This window comes from Salmo trutta, chromosome 20 (genome assembly GCF_901001165.1).
Source record: "Salmo trutta chromosome 20, fSalTru1.1, whole genome shotgun sequence".
In the NCBI taxonomy this organism is placed as follows: domain Eukaryota; kingdom Metazoa; phylum Chordata; class Actinopteri; order Salmoniformes; family Salmonidae; genus Salmo; species Salmo trutta.
Genome location: NC_042976.1, coordinates 8,617,621 through 8,629,439, shown reverse-complemented (window position 1 = coordinate 8,629,439; position 11,819 = coordinate 8,617,621). Strand labels below are relative to the sequence as shown.

The 11,819-nt window shown below is 42.0% G+C and overlaps 1 pseudogene; it reads right to left on the bottom strand.

Moving 5' to 3' along the window:
- Window positions 1-1,414: 1,414 nt before the first annotated feature.
- On the bottom strand, window positions 1,415-11,517 carry LOC115156285 (L-dopachrome tautomerase-like; annotated as a pseudogene).
- Between the last annotated feature and the right edge of the window lie 302 nt (window positions 11,518-11,819).

The window sequence follows — 11,819 nt, the reverse complement described above, 5'->3', positions numbered from 1 at the left end:
AGTCGGTCTCATCAACTTTAACAAAGCCTCCAATTCATGTGCTCTCTTTAAGTCTGGGCAGAACGGATTAAGGTCTCGTGGTAATCACCTGACAACTATGAGCTTGGCTCCTACCAGAGAAATGCCTCAGGCCAAAATGCATGGGGTTGTCGGTTAGACCATCAGAAATCTACAGGTCCATTTTTACATTCTTGTCATTTAGCAGACACTCTTATCTAGAGCAACTCGGATTAAGTGCCTTGCTCAAGGGCACATCAACATATTTTTCACCTAGTTGACTTGGGATTTGAACCCAATGACTGGTAAAACGCTGTTAACCCCTAGGCTACCTGCCGCCCATCTAATATGAAGTTTACAACGTTAGACCCATGAATAATATTTTTTTGAAGTATTTGAGAGTAATTTCTCATTTATGAGATAGTTTTTGCCAGAAATGAGATCCACAGTAGACTGATTGATAGTACATTTGCATAATTACAGATAGGATTTTTGGTTTCTTGTTCGCTTCCCTCTATCACATGACATATCATACATATAATCCTAAATCATTTAAATCATGATAGCCTAATCATATCGTGTGTCTATACTGTATTACTACTAATAAATTTTCCTCATACTCCACTGAGAAAAAGTAATCAACTGATTGTTGAATTCCTCTGAGAAACAAGCATTCTTTGTTCTGTGGGAGGAGCACCAAACACATCAATGAAGACATATGATGTTTGGTACGTCAGTGCAGAAATAGCTGATATGCTTGTGTCATTAGCTAGACTTTCCCTACCCCTGTTACCTATGATCTGGCAAGTGACTGTTGAACGGTGAGTGAAAAGTTACATTGCCAATCACACCATAGCTACACACATATACTGACATAAGGGAATGAGATTTAAAAAAAAATCTAAAACTGAATTCAAAATAAATATCCTAAATCGAAAAATTACATATAATTCAATGTAAGCTAGTAGAAACAATGTGCTGGTATTGTAACACCTTTACTTATTGTCATAAAGAAATATACTATAATATACTATAGAATGAAAGGATGTCGAATTCACTTTTATTCTCAAACAGACTACATTTTTGTCCGAAATCATTCATGGAACAGGCACTGAAAATAACAGGCACTAGCTTTAGTAAAGATTCAGTATGTATTCATTATTCTGTATAGGTTCATCCCTAAGTTATTATTATTAGCTGAATAGACATAATGACGTGCTCAAACATTCTACCCTCAGGAATTTATGTTGAAGAAATAAGTACTTTCCCGAGTTATGTTTCAATTGATCTTCTCAGTTGGACCATTTATTACAATAACATGAAAATTGCATAGAGGGCATAATCAGATAAACTGTAGGCTTACTGTTAGTTCCTGTTAGGCTTTAGTTCAAGAGTTGTCTGTGTACTTTCCATTGTATTAAGGGTTCAAAGCCATGCTGTCTTCGCTGGTGCAGCATGTTGGTCCTCCTATTTGACCTTCCCTTATACATCCCTCACTGGTTCCATTACACAGAGTGACCAGGCGGTTATAGTCATCCATGCTGGGAGAAAAGACATGGTAGTTAATTATAATAAAAAATAACAGTAATTTGATTTGTGGATGCTGATTGGCTGAAATAGCATTTCCTCTGTGTGTATATCAGACAATATACCACGGTATGAAAAATACAAAATGACTGTTCTATTTATCTTGGTAACCAGTTTATAATAGCAATAAGGGACCTCAGGAGTTTGTGGTATATGGCCCATTAATCTCAGAACTAAAGTCTTGCGTAATTGGTCAGATTCTTTATTCGGAACCGGAATGAAGAGCTCCACTCTCTCTTTGCAAGTTAAGTTAAGTTATCGTGATTTTTTCCAATGCACTGGAACTAATGCTGTTCGTTATCTCACACATCCTGTTGTATCATGACATATCTATGGTATCATTTATGTTTACATAGTCTGTCCACGAGAAATTAATTAAGCAAGAAGGCCCGAGGGTGTGTGGTATATTGGCCAATATACTACGGCTAAAGGCTGTTCTTAAGCACGACGCAATGCGATAATACAGCCTGGATACAGATGTGGTATATTGTCCATGTAACACGAACTACTGAGGTGCCTTACAGCTATTATAAACTAGTTACCTACATAAATAGAACAGTAAACAACTATTTTTGCATCATTCCGTGGTACAGTATATTGTCTGATAGACACACGGATGAAATGCTGTTTCAGCCAATCAGCATCCAGGACCTAAACTATCCAGTTTATAACAGGAAATATACCACAGCTAAGGGCTGTTCTGATGCATCACGTGGCGTAAGCATCGGCCTCTGGTGCCAAAAGTTGTATGTTCGAATCCAGCGATATAGTTTTTTGAGATTTTAGTTTTAAGCCTATCCCAAGCCTTAACCCTTACCTTAACCATTTTGAGTTAATGCCTTACCTTAAGATTATTGAGTTAATTACTAAAATTAACCCTAAACTTAAAATTTGGAGTTAATGGCTAAATTTAACCTTAAACACAAGGAAATTTGACATTTGAGAAAAATTGGATGAACATCTAATTCTAACATGAGACTGTGAGAGCTTGTCACACACACACACACACACACACACACACACACACACACACACACACACACACACACACACACACACACACACACACACACACACAACTTTCATCAACACACCATAATAGGAACTTTACTGTAGATTAAGAAACAGCGACAATCAAATACACATTTTTAACCATTCTCCTACAATTTCGGAAATCTAATTATTCTATTTAAAAAAAAATTATAAATGTTTTGTATTTTAATTTAAGGATTTTTTATTTTTATTTATTTTGATAAAAAAATATATATAATTATTTATAGATTTTTTTGTGCCCCTTTTACTCCCCAATTTCGTGGTATCCAGTTGATAGTTAGTCTTTTCCCATCGCTGCAACTCCCGTACAGATTCGGGAGAGGAGAAGGTCGAGAGCCATGCGTCCTTCGAAACATAACCCAGCCAAGCCGCACTGCTTCTTGACACAACGCCTGCTTAACCCGGAAGCCAGCCGCACCAATGTATCAGCGTAAACACCGTACACCTGGCGACCATGTCAGCGTGCATTGCGCCCGGCCTGCCACAGGAGTCGCTAGTGCGCGATGGGATAAGAACATCCCTGCCGGCCAAACCCTATCCCTAACCCGGTCAACGCTGGGCCAATTGTGTGCTGCCCCATGGGTCTCCCAGTCGCGGCTGGCTGCGACAGAGCCTTGTCTCGAACCAGGATCTCTAGTGGCACAGTTAGCATTGCAGTGCCTTAGATCACTGCGCCATTCCGGAGGCCCCGGAAATTGAATTAATGTAATAAATAAATCCCCATCAAAATCCACCTGTTTAAGCTAGAGATACTTTTGTATATATAGTGTATGTGAACACACCTTCAAATTAGTGGATTTGGCTATTTCAGCCACACCCGTTGCTGACAGGTGTATAAAATCGAGCACACAGCCATGCAATCTCCATAGACAAACATTGGCAGTAGAATGGCCTTACGGAAGAGCTCAGTGGCACTGTCATTTTTTTTTTGTCTGTCCTCAGTTGCAACACTCACTACTGAGTTTCAACCTGCCTCTGGAAGCAATGTCAGCACAGAACTGTTTGTCTGTTTCCGCATCTGAGGTGAAAGGTAGCGCTAGAGCGGTGTTTGTCAGAACATGAGACATCCTGAAAATTGGCCTTTTCACAAAAAAACTTCGAAAGCATCTGAACAGTTTGGCCTACAAAGCTATTATGCACAGGAGGCTGCTGAGCGGAGGACGGCTCATAATAATGGCTGGAATGGAGTGAATGGAATGGTATCAAACATATGAAAACCGTGTGTTTGATGTGTTCGATACCATTTCATATTTTCCGTTCCAGCCATTACTATGAGCACGTCCTCCCCATTTAAGGTGCCACCAGACCCCTCTGTGTAAAGATGAGACTCTTCACAGGACTGATCTGAAGTCGGTACAGACTCTTCTGCCAACTTCTGTCTGTAGCGTCCAAACAGTTGTGGGCTACACACCTCTGTGGAATGGTGTCTCTCACGAACACGTACTGTATATGTCCGTACTGTATATGTCAGTACAAGTAAGATGGCGCCGACAGACATGGCAGCTCTGCTTCTACCTCCTAAGCAACTTTCTTTTTTTTTTTTTTTATGTGTTACTTCTTACATTATTAGCCCAGAATGTTTTTTTTGTGTTAATACATACAGCCTTAAAAAACTTTTGGATATGTATTTTTTTATTTTATTTCACCTTTATTTAACCAGGTAGGCCAGTTGAGAACAAGTTCTCATTTGCAACTGCGACCTGGCCAAGATAAAGCATAGCAATTCGACACATACAACAACACAGAGTTACACATGGAATAAACAAAACATACAGTCAATAATACAGTAGAAAAAAAAGAAAACACAAAGTCTATATACAGTGAGTGCAAATGAGGTAAGATAAGGGAGGTAAGGCAATGAATAGGCCATGGTGGCGAAGTAATTACAATATAGCAATTAAACACTGGAATGGTAGATGTGCAGAAGATGAATGCGCAAGTAGAGATACTGGGGTGCAAAGGAGCAAGATAAATAAATAAATACAGTATGGGGATGAGATAGGTAGATAGCCCATCTGTAAATAGCCCATCTATGTACAGGTGCAGTGATCTGTGAGCTGCTCTGATAGCTGGTGCTTAAAGCTAGTGAGGGAGATATGAGTCTCCAGCTTCAGAGATTTTTGCAGTTCGTTCCAGTCATTGGCAGCAGAGAACTGGAAGGAAAGACGACCAAAGGAGGAATTGGCTTTGGGGGTGACCAGTGAGATATACCTGCTGGAGCACGTGTTACGAGTGGGTGCTGCTATGGTGACCAGTGACCTGAGATAAGGCGGGGACTTTACCTAGCAGAGACCTGTAGATAACCTGTAGCCAGTGGGTTTGGCGACGAGTATGACGCGATGGCCAGCCAACGAGAGCGTACAGGTCGCAGTGGTGGGTAGTGTATGGGGCTTTGGTGACAAAACGGATGGCACTGTGATAGACTGCATCCAATTTGTTGAGTAGAGTGTTGGAGGCTATTTTATAGATGACATCACCGAAGTCGAGGATCGGTAGGATGGTCAGTTTTACGAGGGTATGTTTGGCAGCATGAGTGAAGGATGCTTTGTTGCGCTATAGGAAGCCGATTCTAGATTTAATTTTGGATTGGAGATGCTTAATCTAAGCCTGGAAGGAGAGTTTACAGTCTAACCAGACACCTAGGTATTTGTAGTTGTCCACGTATTCTAAGTCAGAGCCGTCCAGAGTAGTGATGCTGGACGGGCGAGCAGGTGCGGGCCGTCATCGATTGAATAGCATGCATTTAGTTTTACTTGCGTTTAACAGCAGTTGGAGGCCATGGAAAAAGAGTTGTATGGCATTGAAGCTCGTCTGGAGGTTAGTTAACACTGTGTCCAAAGAAGGGCCAGCAGTACACAGAATGGTGTCGTCTGCGTAGAGGTCGATCAGAGAATCACCAGCAGCAAGAGCGACATCATTGATGTATTCAGAGAAGAGAGTCAGCCCGAGAGTTGAACCCTGTGGCACCCCCATAGAGACTGCCAGAGGTCCGGACAACAGGCCCTCCGATTTGACACACAACTCTATCAGAGAAGTAGTTGGTAAACCAGGCGAGGCAATCATTTGAGAAACCAAGGATGTCGAGTCTGCCAAAAAGAATGTGGTGATTGACAGAGTCGAAAGCCTTGGCCAGGTCGATGATTACGGCTGCACAGTAATGTCTCTTATCGATGGCGGTTATGATGTCGTTTAGGACCTTGAGCGTGGCTGAGGTGCACCCATGACCAGCTCTGAAACCAGATTGCATAGCGGAGAAGGTACGGTGAGATTCGAAATGGTCGGTAATCTGTTTGTTAACTTGGCTTTCGAAGACCTTAGAAAGACAGGGTAGGATAGATATAGGACTGTAGCAGTTTGGGTCTAGAGTGTCTCCCCCTTTGAAGAGGGGGATGACCGTGGCAGCTTTCCAATCTTTGGGAATCTCAGACGATACGAAAGAGAGGTTGAACAGGCTAGTATTAGAGGTTGCAACAATTTCGGCAGATAGTTTTAGAAAGAGAGGGTCCAGATTGTCTAGCCCGGCTGATTTGTAGGGGTCCAGATTTTGCAGCTCTTTCAGAACATCAGCTATCTGGATTTGGGCGAAGGAGAAATGGTGGGGGCTTTGGCGGGTTGCTGTGGAGGGTGCCGGGCAGTTGACTGGGGTAGGGATAGCCAGGTGGGAAGCATGGCCAGCCGTAGAGAAATGCTTATTGAAATTCTCAATTGCATTGGATTTATCAGTGGTAACAGTGTTTCCTAGCCTCAGAGCAGTGGGCAGCTGGGAGGAGGTGCCCTTATTCTCCATGGACTTTACAGTGTTCCAGAACTTTTTTGAGTTAGTTCTACAGGATGCAAATTTCTGTTTCAAAAAGCTAGCCTTAGCTTTCCTAACTGCCTGTGTATATTTGTTCCTAACTTCCCAGAAAGGTTGCATATCACGGGGGCTATTCGATGCTAATGCAGAACTCCACAGGATGTTTTTGTGCTGGTCAAGGTCAGACAGGTCTGGAGTGAACCAAGGACTATATCTATTCCTAGTTCAATTTTTTTTGAATGGGGCATGCTTATTTAAGATGGTGAGGAAGGCACTTTTAAAGAATAGCCAGACATCATCTACTGATGGGATGAGGTCAATGGCGACGGTAACTCACCAGCATTAAGACTAGGAATACGACTTTCCCAAATGTAATCCTTTGAACATTACTCGCTAATGTTCAGCCATGCTGCTGCTCCAGTTTCAACTGTTCTGCCTGCGGCTACGGAACCCTGACCTGTTCACCGGACGTGCTTGTTGCACCCTCGACAACTACAATGATTATTATTATTTGACCATGCTGGTCATTTATGAACATTTTAACATCTTGACCATGTTCTGTTATAATATCCACCCGGCACAGCCAGAAGAGGACTGGCCACCCCTCATAGCCTGGTTCCTCTCTAGGTTTCTTCCTAGGTTTTTGGCCTTTCTAGGGAGTTTTTCCTAGGGAGTTTTTCCTAGCCACCGTGCCTCTTTCACATGCATTGCTTGCTGTTTGGGGTTTTAGGCTGGGTTTCTGTACAGCACTTTGAGATTTCAGCTGATATACGAAGGGCTATATAAATAAATTTGATTTGATTTGATTTGATTTGAATAAAGTAGACAAGCTCAGGGCGAGGCTCTCCTTCCAGAGAGACATCAGGGACTGTAACATACTCTGTTTCACAGAATCATGGCTCTCTTGGGATACACTGTCCCCGTCCATACAGCCAGCTGGGTTCTCAGTATATCGCATAGGCAGGAATAAAGAACTCTCCGGGAAGAAGGGTGGTGGTTTACGTTATATGATGAACTAGTCATGGTGTGATAACATACAGAAACTCAAGTCCTTTTGTTCACCCGACCTAGAATACCTCCCAATCAAATGCCAACCAAATTACCTCACAAGAGAATGACTGTTATAGTCACAGCTGTGTATATTCCCCCTCAAGCCAATACCACTATGGCCCTCAAGGAACTTTTACATTTTTTACCTTTATTAAACTAGGCAAGTCAGTTAAGAACAAACTCTTATTTTCAATGACAGCCTAGGAACAGTGGGTTAAGTGCCTTCTTCAGGGGCAGAACGACAGATTGTTACCTTGTCAGCTCAGGGATTCGATCTTGCAACCTTTTGGTCAATAGTCCAATGCTCTAACCACTAGGCTACCTACACTTGACTTTATGCAAACTGGAAACCAAATATCCTGAGGCCGCATTTATTGTAGCTGGGGATTTTAACAAAGCAAATTTAAGAAAAATGCTACCAAAGTTCTATCAACACATTGACTGTAGTACTCACTCTGATAAAACACTCAACCACTGCTACTCCCCCATTTGAAATGCCTACAAGGCAATCCCTCGCCCTCCCTTCGGCAAATCAGATCACGACTCCATTTTGCTCCTCCCTTTCTATAGGCAGAAACTCAAACAGGAAGTACCCGTGCAAAGGTCTATTCAACACTGGTCTTACCAATCGGAATCCATTCTTCAAGATTGTTTTGATCACGCGGAGTGGGATATGTTCCGGGTAGCTTCTGAGAACAACATTGACTTATACACGGACACGGTGACTGAGTTCATCAGGAAGTGTACAGGGGATGTTGTTCCCACTGTGACTATTAAAACCCACCCAAACCAGAAACCGTGGATAGATGGCAGCATTCGTGCAAAACTGAAGCGCGAACCACCACATTTAACCATGGCAAGGTGACTGGGAATATGGTTGAATACAAACAGTGTAGTTATTCCCTCCGTAAGGCAATCAAACAGTCAGTATAGAGACAAAGTGGAGTCACAATTTAACGGCTCAGACACAAGACGTATGTGGCAAGGTCTACAGACAATCACAGATTACAAATGGAAAACCAGCCACGTCGCGGACACTGACTTCTTGCTCCCAGACAAGCTAAACACCTTCTTCGCCCGCTTTGAGGATAACATGGTGCCACCGATGCGGCCCTCTCCTAAGGACTTTGGACTCTCGGCCGACGAGAGTAAGACATTTAAGCGTTGCTTCCAGCCCAGACGGCATCCCTAGCCGCGTCATCAGAGCATGCGTAGACCAGCTGGCTGTAGTGTTTACGGTCATATTCAATCTCTCCCGATCCCAGTCTGCTGTCCCCACTTGCTTCAAGATGTCCACCATTGTTCCTGTACCCAAGAAAGCTAAGGTAACTGAACTAAATGTCTATCGCCCCATAGCACTCACATCTGTCAACATGAAATGCTTTGAAAGGCTAGTTAAGGATCATATCAACTCTACCTTACGTGACACCTTCGACCCACTTCAATTTACTTACCGACCCAATAGATCCACAGACGATGCCATCGCACTGCACCCTGCTCTATCCCATTTGGACAAGAGGAATACTTACTTACAGTAAGAATGCTGTTCTAAACAAGCATTTCCCTACACCCGCAATAACATCTGCTAAAAATGTCTGTGACAAATAACATTTGATTTGATTGTGCTTTTGATTTGTTTTGCTCTAGGACACCCACAAGCCTCACAACACTCGTCTGATGGTCCCCCGTTACCCGTTTAAAGAAAATGAATAGAAGTATATATGGAGGTAGTTTAGTGCCTACAAAAGGGGTTAAATACATTTACAAAAATGTGTTTCCTGATCTTTCTTAAATCTCTCAGATAAACTGTAGGACAAACACTTCAGAACAAACTTCCTTAACTTTTTTGGAAGGATTATCTGTTGTTCCATGTAGTGAATCTGTTATTCAATGCATTTCTATGGGCTAATAGCAGTAATGCCAAATTCAGTGTTTCATAAAAATAAAAAAAATACATATTTTTTTGATACCTTAACAGGTCTTAAAATTCAAAATCAAATAGCTAAATGATCCTTGGTATGACCATCTTAAAACAATTCCTTATGTTAGCTTAGACTCTAGAGCAGCATTTCCCAAACTCGGTCCTGGGGACACCAAGGGATGCACATAGATATTTATTTTTTGCCCTAACACTAAACACCTTATTCATATAATCGAATCTTGATTATTTTAATCAGTTGTGTAGTTCTGGGGCAAAAAAACAAAACGTTGCACCCCTTGGGGTCCCGAGCACCGAGTTTTGGGAAATCCTGCTCTAGAGTCTAAGCTAACATAAGGATTTGTTTTAAGATGGATATACCAAGGATCATTTAGCTATTTGATTTTGAATTTTAAGACCCGTTAAGGTATCAAAAAAGATGTAAAAAAAATATTTGATGAAACGCTGAATTTGGCATTACTGGGTTAAGAAACAGTACCCATCAAAATACACATTTATTTATGTAATCAGCTTAGCTGCATGCATTCAATATTGTGACACAAATTGCTCCAGACCTGTCACACACCACCCGCCAATTGGAGAACCTGGACTGGTTACTGATGAGGGAGGAGTCATCTGGGTTGTGCCCCCCCAGGAGAGCGGCTGTACAGACGTCACACTCAGTCTGCCCTGTGGCGAAGTTCCGGTATGGAACAGCAAAGTTCTCATTGCCAGTCAGTCTCTGCAGAGGACAAACTATTCAGATTCAAATACACGCATTCAAGGAAGCTGACATTTTCCCAAGTACATATTCATATTGTGTAAGACAAATACAACAATTAATTTACCTTTACACTCTTAGCTGCAGGTCTCTCTCCAGACTGAATATGTGGTATCTGTGCCAAATTATGAAGGCAGGTCCTTTACGGGAGAATCAATGTGCTTGAATGGACATCCAGATGAAACATTCTAGTCTTAGAAGTGAAATCATATCCATAGAAGTTAAATTGTTCAACATTGTACACATGTAAATGATTATCTTTATAATATGTTGTTTGTGTTTGCTTGTTTGTTTTTGTGTAATGGATCACATTCCCCAAGGAGTGTCTCTGACAGAGTAGTAGTGCTGCCATGTAAAGAAGTCTTAGATGGAGATGTTGGAGAACTGGGGCTGGGTTCCATTGGGCCCCAACAGGGCCAGCCAGTGCTGTGTGACAATGATTCTGGGTGGGTGGTGTTCTTGGCCCGGTCCAACACATCCAGGAACTCCTGGAGCTCAGCTGGAGTCAGAGAGTGGATGTTCTTCCTCACCACAGTTTGGTCCCGTCCAGCCAAACTTACACTGGCCACAGTCAAAGCCACTAAAGTTACCTAGACACAGGGATAGAATATAGATCATAGTTTATAGCTATACTGCAAAACATACTAATACACTTTTTACATCGAATTTGAACTTGAAGTTAGACATTTCATGCGTGGGTAAAAAATGTAATAAAATGCAGGTATCTTAGAAGTGTACAGTTTAACATTTTCAACATTATAATTTCATTAGTTACTGAAGCACCTGCAAGTTTGATTAAAACATGTAGTTGGCCACCTTTCACGGTCATCTCGGTTTCTCATTCGAATTGGTCCACCCCAGGGTTTGGTGTCCTCATCCAGATAAATGTCCACACACGTTAGCAGGATCAGACCCGAGGGCAGGACAGCACTGCTTTGAGACGATCCCTTCCACCGTGCTACACACTCGGATACTGAGCCTCTGTACAATCAGGCCATGTCACATAACAGACCAACCCTAGCACAAGAGCCCTCATTGTCTTTTTCACACTGCTGTAATCTTCTACTTTCACCCTAAAAAATGTATTTGTACACCAGTTCCAAGCAATGATGTGGTCAATAAGTTCCAATAAGACACAGAGATGGAACTAATTCAATTGTATGGTCTTCGTCTTTCCCATTTTCCAGAAAATAAAACTTCAAGGTTCACTTTGGAATTTCCAATCCATTCCGCATGATGACAGATAGCATTGACAGTGGGCTGCAGGCCTACAAGAAATTAAACCGCTCTTTCCAGGAATAATTATCCAACTAAGATTTCTGTGGACAAGCGATACAAATACCCAGACAGTGTCATTTAAGAGCCCAGATAACAATGTTGTCAGTATGTTTGCACAATGCTCGCCCTCAAATAAAGATCACGTGGTAGCAGTTGAGATGCACAGTAACAGAAAAATTTAAAAGTATTGGCCCTCCAAGACAATTTGCGATTTTTTTCTCAAATCATTAATTTGATACCCATTCTCATCCACAGAGATACCCCAGTAGCGAGCTATTTTACACCATTCACACCACGCTCAACTCTACCATTGCTTTCTAAAACTGCCCTCTGGCAGTAGGTATAAACTTCAACCTCAA